Genomic DNA, 15,789 nt, shown 5'->3' with positions numbered 1-15,789 from the left:
CCAACAGAGGGGGGCGCCACCGGCACCTGCAGGCTGCACGGCCCACTCGCCCCGTGCTTCAGGGATTCCGCCGGCGCTACCCGCGGCGCTTTCCCTGTCTCCCCGGCTGCTGTGCCTGTCACAATAGACAGGCAGCGGCAGCCATGAGCCTCCCCCTACTCCCCCCTGCAAAGTGACTGTGTACGCGATCGCGTGCGCGATCGCGACCGCGGAGGTGCGCGCATGCGCGTGCGCGACCTCGGGGGGGGCGTGCGGCCCCTGAACAGCAGTGAGTGCAGGTGAGCGGGAAGGGGGTGCGGGACATTTTGTGTGTGTGTGTGTGTGTTAAGTGTGTGTGTGTTAATTGTGTGTGTGTCGGACAGTGTGCGTGTGTGTTGTGTGTGGGACAGTGCGTGTGTGTTAATTGTGTGTGTGTGGGACAGTGTGAGTGTGTTAATTGTGTGTGTGGGACAGTTTGAGTGTGTGTAAATTGTGTGTGTGTGTGTGTGTGTGTGTGTGTGTGTGTGTGTGTGTGTGTGTGTGTGTGTGCGTGTGTGGGACAGTGTGCGTGTGTTAATTGTGTGTGTGTGGGACAGTGTGTGTGTGTGTTAATTGTGTGTGTGTGTGTGACAGTGTGAGTGTGTGTGTGTGTGTGTGTGTGTGTGACAGTGTGAGTGTGTTAATTGTGTGTGTGTGGGACAGTGTGTGTGTGTTAATTGTGTGTGTGTGTGTGTGTGTGTGTGGGACAGTACGTGTTTGTTAATTGTGTGTGTGTGTGTGTGTGTGTGTGTGTGTGTGTGTGTGTGTGTGACAGTGTGAGTGTGTTAATTGTGTGTGTGTGTGGGACAGTGTGTGTGTGTGTGTGTGTGTGTGTGTGTGTGACAGTGTGAGTGTGTTAATTGTGTGTGTGTGGGACAGTGTGTGTGTGTTAATTGTGTGTGTGTGTGTGTGTGTGTGTGTGTGTGGGACAGTACGTGTTTGTTAATTGTGTGTGTGTGTGTGTGTGTGTGTGTGTGTGTGTGTGTGTGTGTGTGTGTGTGACAGTGTGAGTGTGTTAATTGTGTGTGTGGGACAGTTTTGAGTGCGTGTTAATTGTGTGTGTGTGGGACAGTGTGCGTGTGTGTTAATTGTTTATGTGTGGGACAGTGTGAGTGTGTTAATTGTGTGTGTGTGTGGGACAGTGTGAGTGTGTTAATTGTGTGTGCGTGGGACAGTTTGAGTGTGTGTTAATTGTGTGTGTGTGGGACAGTGTGCGTGTGTGTTAATTGTGTGTGTGTGGGACAGTGTGCGTGTGTATTAATTGTGTGTGGGGGGGACAGTGTGCGTGTGTGTTAATTGTGTGTGTGTGGGACAGTGTGCGTGTGTTAAGTGTGTGTGGGACAGTGTGAGTGTGTTAATTGTGTGTGTGTGGGACAGTGCGTGTTTGTTGTGTGTGTGGGACAGTGTGCGTGTGTGTTATTTGTGTGTGTGGGACAGTGTGCGTGTGTGTTATTTGTGTGTGTGGGACAGTGTGCGTGCGTGTGTGTTAATTGTGTGTGGGACAGTGTGTGTGTGTTAATTGTCCCGGCGGTTATTGGCGTCTGTAGTGTGCGCCCCGTCCTCCTCCGCTGCCGCTGACAGGAGCGGCGGTGTGCGGCTCTCCGCCGGCTCCGTCCTCCCGTCGTGGCCCTGCAGTGTGTGCTGGTCTCCCCAGCAGCAGCAGCAGGTTAGTCTCTCTCTCCCCCCCCCCCCCCCTCTCTCTCTCTCTCTCTCCTCCTGTGGATTGCAGTTTGTAAGTATCATTTGAATTTTTACAGGTACCCCTATTGAATTCTACTGGACAAGTGGACGTGACCGGCGTGGGATGTAGGTAAGTAATCTGTCTCTCATTTTTACAGGTACCCCTATTGGATTCTACTGGACAAGTGGACGTGACCGGCGTGGGATGTAGGTAAGTAATCTGTCTCTCATTTTTACAGATTCCCCTATTGAATTCTACTGGACAAGTGGACGTGACCAGCGTGGGATGTAGGTAAGTAATCTGTCTCTCATTTTTACAGGTACCCCTACTGAATTCTACTGACAAGTGGACGTGACCGGCGTGGGATGTAGGTAAGTAATCTGTCTCTCATTTTTACAGGTACCCCTATTGGATTCTACTGGACAAGTGGACGTGATCGGCGTGGGATGTAGGTAAGTAATCTCTCTCTCATTTTCACAGGTACCCCTATTGGATTCTACTGGACAAGTGGACGTGACCGGCGTGGGATGTAGGTAAGTAATCTGTCTCTCATTTTTACAGATTCCCCTACTGGATTCTACTGGATAAGTGGACGTGACCAGCGTGGGATGTAGGTAAGTAATCTTTCTCTCATTTTTACAGGTACCCCTATTGAATTCTACTGGACAAGTGGACGTGACCAGCGTGGGATGTAGGTAAGTAATCTGTCTCTCATTTTTACAGGTACCCCTATTGGATTCTACTGGACAAGTGGACGTGATCGGCGTGGGATGTAGGTAAGTAATCTGTCTCTCATTTTTACAGGTACCCCTATTGGATTCTACTGGACAAGTGGACGTGATCGGCGTGGGATGTAGGTAAGTAATCTGTCTCTCATTTTTACAGGTACCCCTATTGAATTCTACTGGACAAGTGGACGTGACCAGCGTGGGATGTAGGTAAGTAATCTGTCTCTCATTTTTACAGGTACCCCTATTGGATTCTACTGGACAAGTGGACGTGACCAGCGTGGGATGTAGGTAAGTAATCTGTCTCTCATTTTTACAGGTACCCCTATTGGATTCTACTGGACAAGTGGACGTGACCAGCGTGGGATGTAGGTAAGTAATCTGTCTCTCATTTTTACAGGTACCCCTATTGGATTCTACTGGACAAGTGGACGTGATCGGCGTGGGATGTAGGTAAGTAATCTGTCTCTCATTTTTACAGGTACCCCTATTGGATTCTACTGGACAAGTGGACGTGACTGGCGTGGGATGTAGGTAAGTAATCTGTCTCTCATTTTTACAGATTCCCCTACTGGATTCTACTGGACAAGTGGACGTGACCGGCGTGGGATGTAGGTAAGTAATCTGTCTCTAATTTTTACAGATTCCCCTACTGGATTCTACTGGACAAGTGGACGTGACCGGCGTGGGATGTAGGTAAGTAATCTGTCTCTCATTTTTACAGATTCCCCTACTGGATTCTACTGGACAAGTGGACGTGACCGGCGTGGGATGTAGGTAAGTAATGTGTCTCTCATTTTTACAGCTACCCCTATTGGATTCTACTGGACAAGTGGACGTGACCGGCGTGGGATATAGGTAAGTATGTGTGAGTGTGTCAGTGTGCTTTAATAAATTTTTACTGTCACGGTGTGTGAGTTGTGTTTTTATTTGGGTATTTTTTCTGTTGTAGAACTACAGGTACCGGCGGGCCCGTTATTTCCCTGCATGTTGGTACTTGAGGTTCTCCAAGTACCAGCAAGCGGGGGAGGCTTTCTGGGCCTTGTAGTTCCACAACAAAAAACAATATTCTTTTTTTACTTACATGGCTATCAGCCTCCCATCCACAGCCCACGGATGGGGGGACAGCCTCGGGCTTCACCCCTGGCCCTTGGGTGCCTGGAGGGGGGTGACCCCTTGATTTAAGGGGTCCCCACTCCTCCAGGGAACCCCGGCCAGTGGTGACTAGTTGGGGGGGTAATGCCACGGCCGCAGGGACCTACATAAATGTGTCCCCCGGCTGTGGCATTATGTCCCTGGCTAGTGGAGCCCGGTGCTGGTTTTAAAAATACGGGGGGACCCCTACATCTTTTGTCCCCCGTATTTTTGGAACCAGGACCGGACTAAGAGCCCGATGCTGGTTGTCTAAATACGGGGAACCCCTGTCCAATTTTTCCCCAGTATTTAAACAACCAGGACCGGCTCAAAGAGCCCGAGGCTGGTTATACTTAGGAGGGGGACCTCACGCAGTTTTTTTTTTACATTTTTAACCCATTCAGACCCTTCTCCATTAAGTTAATGGAAACCCTGGACAACAAAACTGCATTCATGTCCTCCTCCCACTCCCTTCCCAGTCCCAAACACTGATTATTATTTTTTTCTATAAAAATGTACAATATATCACAAGTATGATGAGCAGGCATGCAGCGGGCATTGGCGACTTTGGACTGAGTTGCAAATTAGTGGCGGAGGGTTGGGTCAGTTGATGGTGGGCGAGTTTGTAAGCCATTGGTGGTGGCAGCGGGCATCGGCTCAGAGGCAGTGGCGGGCATTGGCTCGGTGGCGGTAGGGGTCATCGGCAGGATTCGGCGGACATTATGGCTGTAGTGCCTCACCGCACGCCACTGACCTCACCGCACGCCACTGGTGTGTGGGACAGTGTGCGTGTGTGTTAATTGTGTGTGTGGGACAGTGTGAGTGTGTGTTAATTGTGTGTGTGTGGAACAGTGTCAGTGTGTGTAAATTTTTGCAGTCCAGTGTGTGTGTGGGGGAGAGGAAAGTATGAGAATGTGTGTGTGTAGTCTGAGTGGGTGTGTGTAGGATTTGGGGGTGGCCAGTCTGTGTGTGTGTAATCAGTGTGTGTGGGATGTACTAATGGCCATTTACCGAAGAGAGATATGTATTAAACCACGGGCACTGAGATGCCCTTCTCAGTCACCATCCAGCTGGGTGGGTGGAAAGCCAGCAGCAGGGGCAGCATGCCGGATATCAGCAGCCGAGGGTGGGGGCTGTAATGCACATGCGGAGCCCAAAGCCGGAGATCAGCAGCATGCTGACCGGCAATAAGCAGCTTCTGCTTCCGCGTTCAACATGCTGCTGATCTCCGGCTTTGGGCTACGCAGGGTTCGGGGGATGGGTGTCCTCTGCCGGTGTACTGCAGCTCCGGGGGTGCGGGCTCCGGAGGCTTTCAGCACTGTTGAATATCCAGCTGCCTCAAGTATGTACAGCCCGCACCCTCTGCTGCTGATATCCGGCATGCTGCTGCTGGCTGTCCCCCCGCCCGGCTCGGCCATACAGCTGTATGGTGAGAAGGGCATCTCAGTTCCTGAGGTTTAACACATATGCCTCAGAAAATGGCCTCTGCGGTAAACGATACTAATGCTTACCGTGACTGTAACAGCGGGGAGGAAGGCGCACATCGGGATCCTGCAGCATGAAACAAGAACCCCTTCGGAGCGCAGCAGACCACACTGAAAAGGGTGCATACCCGGTGCGGTGCTCTGCATCCCGGGTGGTGCCGAAGATGTGGAGTGTCGGAGGTGGCAGAAGCGCCGCAGCTTGGGGTGAGAAACCGCTGCAGCCCTTCCGCTGCTAAACTCTGCAATTAGTCTATTAAGGGGGTGGGCTCCCCTCATCATAGTGCCCCACAGGCCATGTTAATTCTGGGGGTAGGATCCCCTAACTCTATAATGGGAATTTTGGCTCATATCATGTGCTGTAACGTGAATTTTGGCTAATACCGTGTGCTATAATGTGAATTTCGGCTCATACTATGTGGGGTAATGTGAATTTTGGCTCATTCCGTGTGCTGTAATGTGAATTTCGGCTCATACCGTGTGCTGTAATGTGAACTTCGGCTCATACCATGTGGGGAAATGTGAATTTTGGCTCATACCATGTGGAGTAATGTGAATTTTGGCTCATACCGTGTGCTATAATGTGAATTTCGGCTCATACCGTGTGCTATAATGTGAATTTTGGCTCATACCATGTGGGGTAATGTGAATTTCGGCTCATACTGTGTGCTATAATGTGAATTTCGGCTCATGCCGTGTGGGGCAATGTGAATTTCGGCTCATACTGTGTGCTATAATGTGAATTTCGGCTCATACCGTGTGCTATAATGTGAAAGGGGCACCAGTACTAGATAGTATAAGGGGTCCTACTACACTGAAGGACACGCCCCTTTTGAGTGACCGCGCCCCTTTTCCGGAGCGCGCGCGCCTTTGGCGCGCGCATAATTGCTATCTGCACTCTTTCATTCCACCTTCAAAAATTCAACTTCGACCACTGCACCTACATACACATACATACACACCCTGACATCTTTATATGCAGTGACACCCGTGGCGTCTGCACATACTTTCCTTTTGTATTTTTTTTTTATTGTCATTTTATTAATTTATTATTTTTATTAAGAAAAAATTATTAATATTTTTTTTTTTTTTGGGGGGGGGGGGGGTTTTAATACTGTGGGCTGGTTCCTTCCTCTATGCCCCTAGTACCAGACTCAGTCTAGAAACTGTGCCCGAGGAGATGGACATACTTCGAGAGAAGGAAATACACAGATAGTGGTGAGATTCACACTAGCCCACACATAACAAGGCAAACCAAGCTAACTAGCTTGAACAATTCAGCAACAGCTGAACAACAGTACTTAACCAAGTAACAATGCAGTACTTAACCAAGTAACAAGGCAGTACCGAATCAAGTAACAACTGCAGGAGAACGAAGCGCTGGGCGGGCGCCCAGCATCCTCTACGGACTACGAGAAAAGGATTTACCGGTAGGTAATTAAAATCCTATTTTATCTTGCGTCCTAGAGGATGCTGGGGTCCACTTCAGTACCATGGGGATATACCAAAGCTCCCAGTACGGGAGGGAGAGTGCGGAGGCTCCTGCAGAACTGATAGACCAAACTTTAGGTCCTCAGAGGCCAAAGTATCGAACTTGTAAAACTTAGCAAACGTGTTCGACCCTGACCAAGTAGCCGCTCAGCAAAGCTGTAAAGCCGAGACACCCCGAGCAGCCGTCCAGGAAGACCCCACCTTATGAGTAGAGTGGGCCTTAACAGATTTTGGACACGGCAATCCTGCCGTAGAATAAGCATGCTTGATAGTGAACCTGATCCAGCGAGAAATCGTCTGCTTAGACGCAGGACACCCAATCTTGTTGGGATCATACAGGACAAAGACAGAGTCCGACTTTCTGTGATGAGAAGTTCTCTTCACATAAATCCTCAAAGCCATTACAACATCCAAGACTTTGAGGTAATTGAGGAGTCTGTAGCCACTGGCACCACGATAGGTTGGTTGATATGAAAAGCCGACACAGCCTTTGGAAGAAACTGCTGACGTGTCCTGAGCTCAGCTCTATCTTCATGGAAAATCAAGTAGGGGCTTTTGCAGGACAAAGCCCCCAATTCAGACACACGTCTAGCAGATGCTAATGCCAACAGTGTGACCGCCTTCCAAGTGAGAAACTTGACCTCAACCTCCTGTAAAGGCTCAAACCAATCCGATTGCAGGAACTGCAACACCACGTTAAGATCCCAAGGTGCCGTAGGAGGCACAAAGGGAGGCTGGATGTGCAGGACCCCTTTCAAAAAAGTCTGAACCTCAGGGAGGGAAGCCAATTGTTTCTGGAAGAAAATGATCAAGGCCGAAATCTGGACCTTTATGGAGCCCAAACGTAGGCCCACATCCATACCTGCTTACAGGAAGAGGAGAAACCACCCAAGTTGAAACTCCACCATAGGAAACTTCTTGGATTCACACCAATACACATACTTTTTCCAAATGCGATGGTAATATTTAGACGTTATTCCCTTCCTAGCCTGGATCAGGGTAGGAATAACCTTGTTCGGAATGCTTTTCCGAGCTAAGATCTGGTGTTCAACCTACATGCCGTCAAACGTAGCCATGGTAAGTCTTGATAAGCAAACGGCCCCTGTTGCAGAAGGTCCTCTCGGAGAGGAAGAGGCCTCGGATCTTCTAGCAGTAATTCCAGAAGATCCATGTACCAAGCTCTTCTTGGCCAGTCCGGGGCAATGAGGATCGCCTGAACTCTTGTTCTTTTTATAAGTTTGAGAATCCTTGAGATGAGTGGAAGTGGAGGGAACACATACATCAACTGGAAGAACCACGGAGTCACCAGTGCATCCACCGCCACTGCCTGTGGGTCTCTCGACCTGGAACAGAACCTGCGAAGCGTCTTGTTGAGGCGGGAGGCCATCATGTCGATTTCAGGTACGCCCCAAAGACTTGTCACCTCTGCAAACACCTCGGGGTGGAGGCCCCACTCTCCTGGATGGAGATCGTGTCTGCTGAGGAAGTTCGCTTCCCAGTTGTCCACACCCAGAATGAAGATCGCCAACAGCGCCAGCGCGTGCCTTTCTGCCCAGAGGAGGATCTTTGTCACCTCTGACATTGCAGCTCTGCTCTTCGTTCCGCCTTGTCGGTTTATGTAGGCCACCATCGTTACATTGTCTGACTGCACCTGAATGGCCTGATCTTGCAGAAGATGTGCCGCCTGTCGAAGTCCATTGTACATGGCTCTTAGTTCCAGAATGTTTATCGGAAGGATGGATTCCAGACTTGACCACTATCCTTGGATGTTTTCCCCTTGGGTGACCGCGCCCCAACCTCTGAGACTTGCATCTGTGGTTAGAAGGATCCAGTTTTGAATCCCGACCCTGCGGCTTTCAAGAAGGTGAGGAATTTGTAGCCACCAAAGGAGTGAAATCTTGGCTTTCGGCGACAGACGTATCCGCTGGTGCACGTGTAGGTGAGATCCCAACCACTTGTCTAGGAGATCCAGTTGGAAGGACCGTGCATGAAATCTCCCGTACTGTAGAGCCTCGTAGGAGGCAACCATCTTCCCAAGAAGGCGAATGCACTGATGAGCCGATACCCGGGCAGGCTTCAAGACATCCCTGACCATTGATTGTATCACCAACGCTTTTTCCACCGGTAGAAACACCCTCTGCACTTCCGTGTCGAGGATCATCCCTAGGAAAGACAATCTCCTTGTCGGCTCCAAATGTGACCTTGGAAGATTCAGGATCCACCCGTGATCCCGGAGTAATCGAGTTGTGAGAGCAATGTTCAGCAACAACTTCTCCCTGGAAGATGCTTTTATCAGAAGATCGTCCAGATACGGAATTATGTTCCCTCCCTGCTTGCGTAGGAGTAGCATCATCTCTGCCATTACCTTGGTAACTGTTAGGTTCCTGGTGCTCAGAACAAGGGAGATGTTGCGTAGTGAGTCCTGAGCACCAGAACGTGACGCTGAAATAAGGTGTGGTGTGGAAATAACCCCTAGCACCCTACCTCCATTGTTTCACCCGTGTGGTCAGTTCACGCCTGAGTGACTATGGTTTCTTGGGCCCACGGCAGCCGCGTTTGAAGGGCGGATTAGGTCTGCCCAACTCCGATGCCCCCAAGTCTTAGATTGAGACAAGGCGTGAACCGAGACAGGATAATAACAAGGGGACCTCTAGCTAAAGCAAACAGAAGGCTAGGGGCTACTAACAACCCTAAAACTAAATATATGTGCGGCACGCCGCCAAAGGAAAAGAACAACCAAGGAAATGCTGTCCACTCGCCGACACAATACTGTTGTGTACCGGCGGTGACAGCATAAGCAGAACCCTCTGCAAAACACCAGTAGCAAATTATAACCAAAGAATACTGCGGCCTAGGCCGACGGACGCGGCACAGCCGCTACTCACAGAACCGGTACAAATACTGGCAAACTGACTGGAACCCCCAAAGTAGCCGACACAGACTCTCAGAACCGGAGGACAGGCAGAATCCCAAACGACAGACCGGTGGACACCAAGAAGCCAGACACTCGCCCAGGCACAGACAAAGCCACAGGACTCCTGGACAGGAACGCTTCACGGCAGGACACAGGATCAGACACTGGAATCGACACATGAACCGACACTCAGGAACCGACACTCAGGAACCGACACTCAGGAACCGACACTGGAAGCAGCTAGACAGATACTGCTAGACAGGAGCTCAGGAACTGGCAGAGACTAGCTCAGAACTCAAGAACTCTGGAAATATCACCAGCGTCTGTGAATTGCACTGAGCCCAAATATAACAGAGTCTTAATTGATTATGTTGTGCAGCTGCCCTGCTGCACAACTGAGAGGTGCAATCAACAGACAGGTGAGGCTGAACACATGGGAACAAGCTGCAATTATACAGACTCACCACTGGCAGCAAACAAGAGTCTTCTCAAACCAGAGCAATGGGAAATCCTGGCCTGCAAGACAACTATAAACATAGAATAGGAATGAACCACTACCTGTGGTTCATAACAATACCCTCTCCTTAAGGGTGAGCTCCGAACACCCCATGACACCCACGGGGAACATAAACAGAAGTATAACATAAAATACATAACCAAAATGCAAAACAGGAATGAGCCACAGCCGTGGCTCATAACAGTACCCCCCCCCCTTGAGGAGGGGTCAAAGGACCCCAAAATTCAGACTTTCCAAAACAAGGGATACAAAAAAAAACCTGACACACTGTTCTAACAGAAACAAGCTGTGGCAACAGCTTGTAACGGTGCCCCCCCCCCCCCCCCCCTTGACGGTGGCCACTGGACACAAGACAAGGTAAAAAAACAAAATCTTTTTTTTTTTTATATCAAGGCAAGAGTCAATAGTCATTTATTTTTCTTATTATTATTATTTTTACAAAGTTCTTGAGGTCTGACCAAGGTAATTCCCCAAACATTGTCTGAACTGATGGTACCTCCCAGCAAGGCTGGGTTCAAATCAGAGATTGGTTTTTAAACCTTGGGAGCTGAACCTTCAGGCAAAGTACTACTTTTAGAAGAAGACAGAAAAGCACATCCTGCAGTCAAAACAACGGGCTAAGACTCTTGTGCCGAGTTTACAGTATACGGTGAACTCTCAGCAGATAAGACGGGTGACCTAGATGAACCTGAACCAATTTCTTTGGAACCATATCTTTTAATAACTGCATCACTGAATGCTGGGGGATCCTGAAGAATGGGATCTTCAGCTTTCATTAGGCTGGTCGCCCACTCAAAAGGCTCTCCTCTAAAGGAATATATCAGATAGAGCACAAGGTTCTCTGAAGTGATGCCCAGAAATGGTCTAGACAACAAAATGGTGTAATAGTGTTTGTAAAGCGCCAGGAATTGGACTAAGTCCCCATCAAAGATTATAGATGTTGAGATATCAACAGAGTCAGGATCTGCTTCTTTCCCATCTGACTGACTAGAGTGCTTTGCTAGGACCTGGTCACTATTGACCTTACTCGAGGCTAAGACTTTCTGTACCCCACCTGGGGCAGTGGCCCTCGGAACCCCACCTGGGGCAGTGGCCCTCGGAACCCCACCCAGGGCAGTGGCCCTCGGAACCCCACCCAGGGCAGTGGCCCTCGGAACCCCACCCGGGGCAGTGACTTTCTGAACCCCACCCAGGGCAGTGACTTTCTGAACCCCACCCAGGGCAGTGACTTTCTGAACCCCACCCGGGGCAGTGACTTTCTGAACCCCACCCGGGGCAGTGGCCTTCGGGAACCCCGCTGGGGCAGTGGCCTTCGGGAACCCCACTGGGGCAGTGGCCTTCGGGAACCCTGCTGGGGCAGTGGCCTTCGGGAACCCCGCTGGGGTCAGCACCTCGGATTCTTTTACTGGGACCGGGCCGTCAGCCTCCCTATCTGGGACCGGGCCGTCAGCCTCCCTCTCTGAGTCGATAATTATCGAAACTTCTCCCGGGACAATGACTTCCGGGACTTTTGCTGAAGCTATAACCTTCAGAACCTCCACTAACGCTATGCCTCTTGAGTCCTTTCCAGGGGAAGCGACTTCTAGACCCTTTTTTGGGGCTTTGTCTCTCGAGACCCCACTTGGGGATATTACTTCAAAGATCCCTTCTGGGGTTTTGCTTCTCGAGTTCCCTTCTAGAACTATGGTTTTAGACACCTTCTCTGGAGTTGCGCTTTTCAAGTCTCTACCTGGGGTAACAGCTTCTGAGACCCCTTCTGGTATTGACACCTGAGCTATAATATTCGATGTCCCTCTATAACCTAGAGCATCTGGTACCGCTCCAGGACTCTGGGCATCGGGTACCGCTCCAGGACTCTGGGCATCGGGTACCGCTCCAGGACTCTGGGCATCGGGTACCGCTCCAGGACTCTGGGCATCGGGTACCGCTCTAGGACTCTGGGCATCGGATACCACTCCAGGACCCTGGGCATCGGGCACCACTCCAGGACCCTGGGCATCGGGCACCACTCCAGGACCCTGGGCATTGGGCACCACTCCAGGACCCTGGGCATCGGGCACCACTCTAGGACCCCGTGTATCGGGAACCACTCCAGGACCCTGGGCATCGGGCACCACTCCAGGACCCCGGGCATCGGGCACCGCTCCAGGGGTTTGCAACTCTGCTTCAACAGGAAAATCAAGAGAGGAGAGAAACATTCTCATTTGGTTCCTGAATCTATAATGGGGCTCCCTAGCCCAAGGACCCCAGTAATAGGACAGAGTGCTTTTTAGTGTGGGTTGTGTGACAAGTACCTCTGCCACAGTAGAGACAGGAGTAGGTCTTGTATCCTGACTCAACTTGGCCAGAGGGCAGGACTTGTCGCCACACTTTGGCTTGCGCAACTCACAGGTCTGCAGATAGTGGCCTAAACCCCCACAATATAGGCATAAATCTACGTTTCTGCGACGCAGACGCTCCTCTTCTGAGAGCCTGGGCCGCAGAAAACTTTCAAACTTTTTCTCTCTAATTAAATCTGAGGATTCACTTGTCACCATACTGTGAACAAGAGTCTCTTTAGAGAATGAACTCTCAACTACTTCTGGCAAAATAAGCAAAATTTTGGTCAGAAGGTTTTGCAGTTGCTTTAAGGATTGCTGCAAAACTTCCAGCCGCTCAGGTTTCAAAGCACTGAAAGCAGAGTTCAGGGCTGAGAGAGATGCTTGCAGGGCTTGCATAGTAGGCATAGGAGGATTTCAAACTAGACAAGACAAGACTAGACACGATTCTAGACAAGATTCTTAGACAAGATTCTAGACAAGATTCTAGACAAGATTCTAGACACGATTCTAGACAAGATTCTTAGACAAGATTCTTAGACAAGATTCTAGACAAGACAAGACTGGACTGGATTTTTAAACTAGACAAGACAAGACTGGACTGGATTTTAAACACCGGACTGGATTCTGCACACTGAATTCTAGACAGGACTGGATTCTAAACACCGGACTGGATTCTGCACACTGAATTCTAGACAGGACTGGATTCTAAACACCGGACTGGATTCTGCACACTGTGTTATGATTCCTGTACTCCAGACCGGAGGAGATCTTATGGCAGGGATCTGAGTACAGGAAAATAAGCTGGTTGTGGGAGCTGGATAGCCTAGTAACCCCTGGCGCCCTAACTCCGTTGTCTCGCCCGTGTTATCAGAAATCCCCTGCGAGACTATGGTTGCTTGAGCCCATGGCAGCCGCGTTCGAAGGGCGGATTATGTCTGCCCAACCCCGATGCCCCCGCAGGTCTTAATGGGAGACAAGGGGAAGTCCGAGACAGGGTGATAACAAGGGGCCCTCTGACTAAGCAACCAGGCCAGGGGTTACAAGCTAACTAACTAAATCAAAAGGTATGTGCGGACTAGCCGCCAGGAAAAAGGACAACCAAGGATCCACTGATCCGACACTCCTATCCGGCACCGCCGGACACCAGAGTGGATCTGTGGAAGCGGAATCCTCCGCAAAGCTCCAGAACACAATAAAACAAAATAATAAACAGAAGCGGACAAGCCGCAACACACGGCTGCGCCGCGACTCACGAACACCACCAGATGTTAAAGGTGCTCGGTCAGACTCCAGGAACAGATGGTAACTTCCGAGTACAGGATCTCTGAGGACAGGAACAACCGAAAAGACCGGGACTGGGAACTCTCTGCAGCAGACACAGGCAAACAGGAAGCTATCACCGGCGTCTGTAAGAAGTCCTGAGGGTGCCTTTATTCAGGCACCCTCCAATCAAGATCCAGACAGGACAATCAAATAGAAATGCCGTGCAGCTTGCATGCTGCACGGCCAGCACATAATCAGGGTAATGAGAATAGACCCAGCAACGGGGAACGCGGCTGAACGTGGCGTCCCCGTTGCTAAGGTCAGAGCGGCTCCGTGCGCCCGGCGTCTTAGCGTTGCCAGGGAGCCGGCGGCTGAACGCGCACGGCGTCCCTGGTTGCTAGGCGCCGGGCCGCACGGCCGAGCGGACCCCGGCGCCTAACAGTACCCCCCCCTTGAGGAGGGGTCAAGGAACCCCTAAAGCCAGGTTTCCGAGGAAATTCACGAAAAAATGCCCTTTTGAGCTTTGGGGCATGAAGGTCTTCATCCAGGACCCACGACCTTTCCTCTGGCCCATAACCTCTCCAATGCACCAAAAAATAAATCCGACCCCGGGACAACTTGGAATCGAGAACCTTCTCAACTAAGAACTCTTGCTGACCCTGTACATTAACTGGTGATCTCCCCTGAGATTTTTTACGAGGAAATCTGCTGGACGAAACATATGGTTTAAGCAATGAGCAATGGAAGGTATTTCCGATCCGTAAAGTTTTTGGTAAACGTAACCGGAAAGCAACTGGATTGACTTTTTTGATAATGAGAAATGGTCCAATAAATCTAGGACCCAATCTGGCTGAGGTTTGTCGAAGTTTGATGTTGCGAGTCGACAACCACACCCTGTCTCCTACTTTAAAAGTGCACGGCCGCCGGAGCCTGTCAGAAAATTTTTTTTCCCGGAAAGCTGCTTTTCTGAGAGCCAGGTGCACTTTTTTCCAAATAAGTTTAAGATGAGAGGTCAGGGCCAGAGAGGAGACAGAGGAATGTTGAAAAAATGAATTAGCTCTGGGGTGGAAACCAAAAACTGCAAAAAATGGAGACACATTGGTGGAAGAATGACAGGCATTGTTATAAGCAAACTCCGCCAATGGAAGAAACTCAGACCAGTCATTTTGGAGTTTGGCCGAGTACAAACGCAAATATTGTTTTAGAGATTGGTTAACTCGCTCAGTCTGTCCATTGGATTGTGGATGATAGCCGGAGGTTAATGATAATTTCATCTTAAACGAAGCACAAAAAGACTTCCAAAATTGTGCAATGAATTGTGGACCCCTGTCAGAAACAATATCAGTGGGTAACCCATGGAGTCTGAAAACATGACGGAGGAACAAGACTGCCAATCCCTGGGCAGATGGCAATCGGGGGAGAGCAATAAAATGGGCCATCTTGCTAAAACGGTCCACTACCACCCATATGACTCGGCATCCGGCCGACAGAGGGAGATCCACCACAAAATCCATGGAGATATGCGACCATGGCCTAAGAGGAACCTTCAAGGGCATAAGTTGACCAATAGGCAAAGAACGGGGAACTTTATGCTGTGCACAGACCTGACACGAAAAAACAAACTCTTTAATGTCTTTGGAAAGACCAGGCCACCATACTGAGCGGGATACTAATTCCAAAGTCTTAGCGATTCCCGGATGCCCTGCAACTTTGCTATCATGAAATTCCGCCAAAACAGTTGCTCTCAAAAACTCAGGAACAAAAAGACGACCAGCAGGAGTATTTCCCGGAGCTTGATGTTGAAGCAGCTTTAATTGGGAAAAAACATCCTGTGTGAGACCTGCCTGAATGACTGAAGGCGGAAGTATGGGAGTAACAGGACTGTTGTCTTGAACCGGAAGGAAACTGCGTGACAGGGCATCTGCCTTGGTATTCTTGGAACCTGGTCTGAAGGTGATAATGAATTTGAAACGAGTAAAAAATAAAGCCCAACGAGCCTGTCGGGCATTCAGTCGTTTAGCCGATTCAATGTATTGAAGATTTTTGTGATCAGTCAAAACTGAAATGGTATGGGTTGCTCCTTCAAGCCAATGTCTCCACTCCTCGAAAGCCCATTTAATAGCCAGCAATTCCCGGTTACCAACATCGTAGTTGGATTCTGCAGATGAGAATTTCCTGGACATAAAGGCACAAGGATGTAACTCAAGGGAATCTGGATCCTTCTGAGAAAGGATAGCCCCT

The sequence above is a fragment of the Pseudophryne corroboree genome, chromosome 2, assembly GCF_028390025.1.
Source record: "Pseudophryne corroboree isolate aPseCor3 chromosome 2, aPseCor3.hap2, whole genome shotgun sequence".
In the NCBI taxonomy this organism is placed as follows: domain Eukaryota; kingdom Metazoa; phylum Chordata; class Amphibia; order Anura; family Myobatrachidae; genus Pseudophryne; species Pseudophryne corroboree.
Note: the sequence above shows the minus strand (reverse complement) of the source record.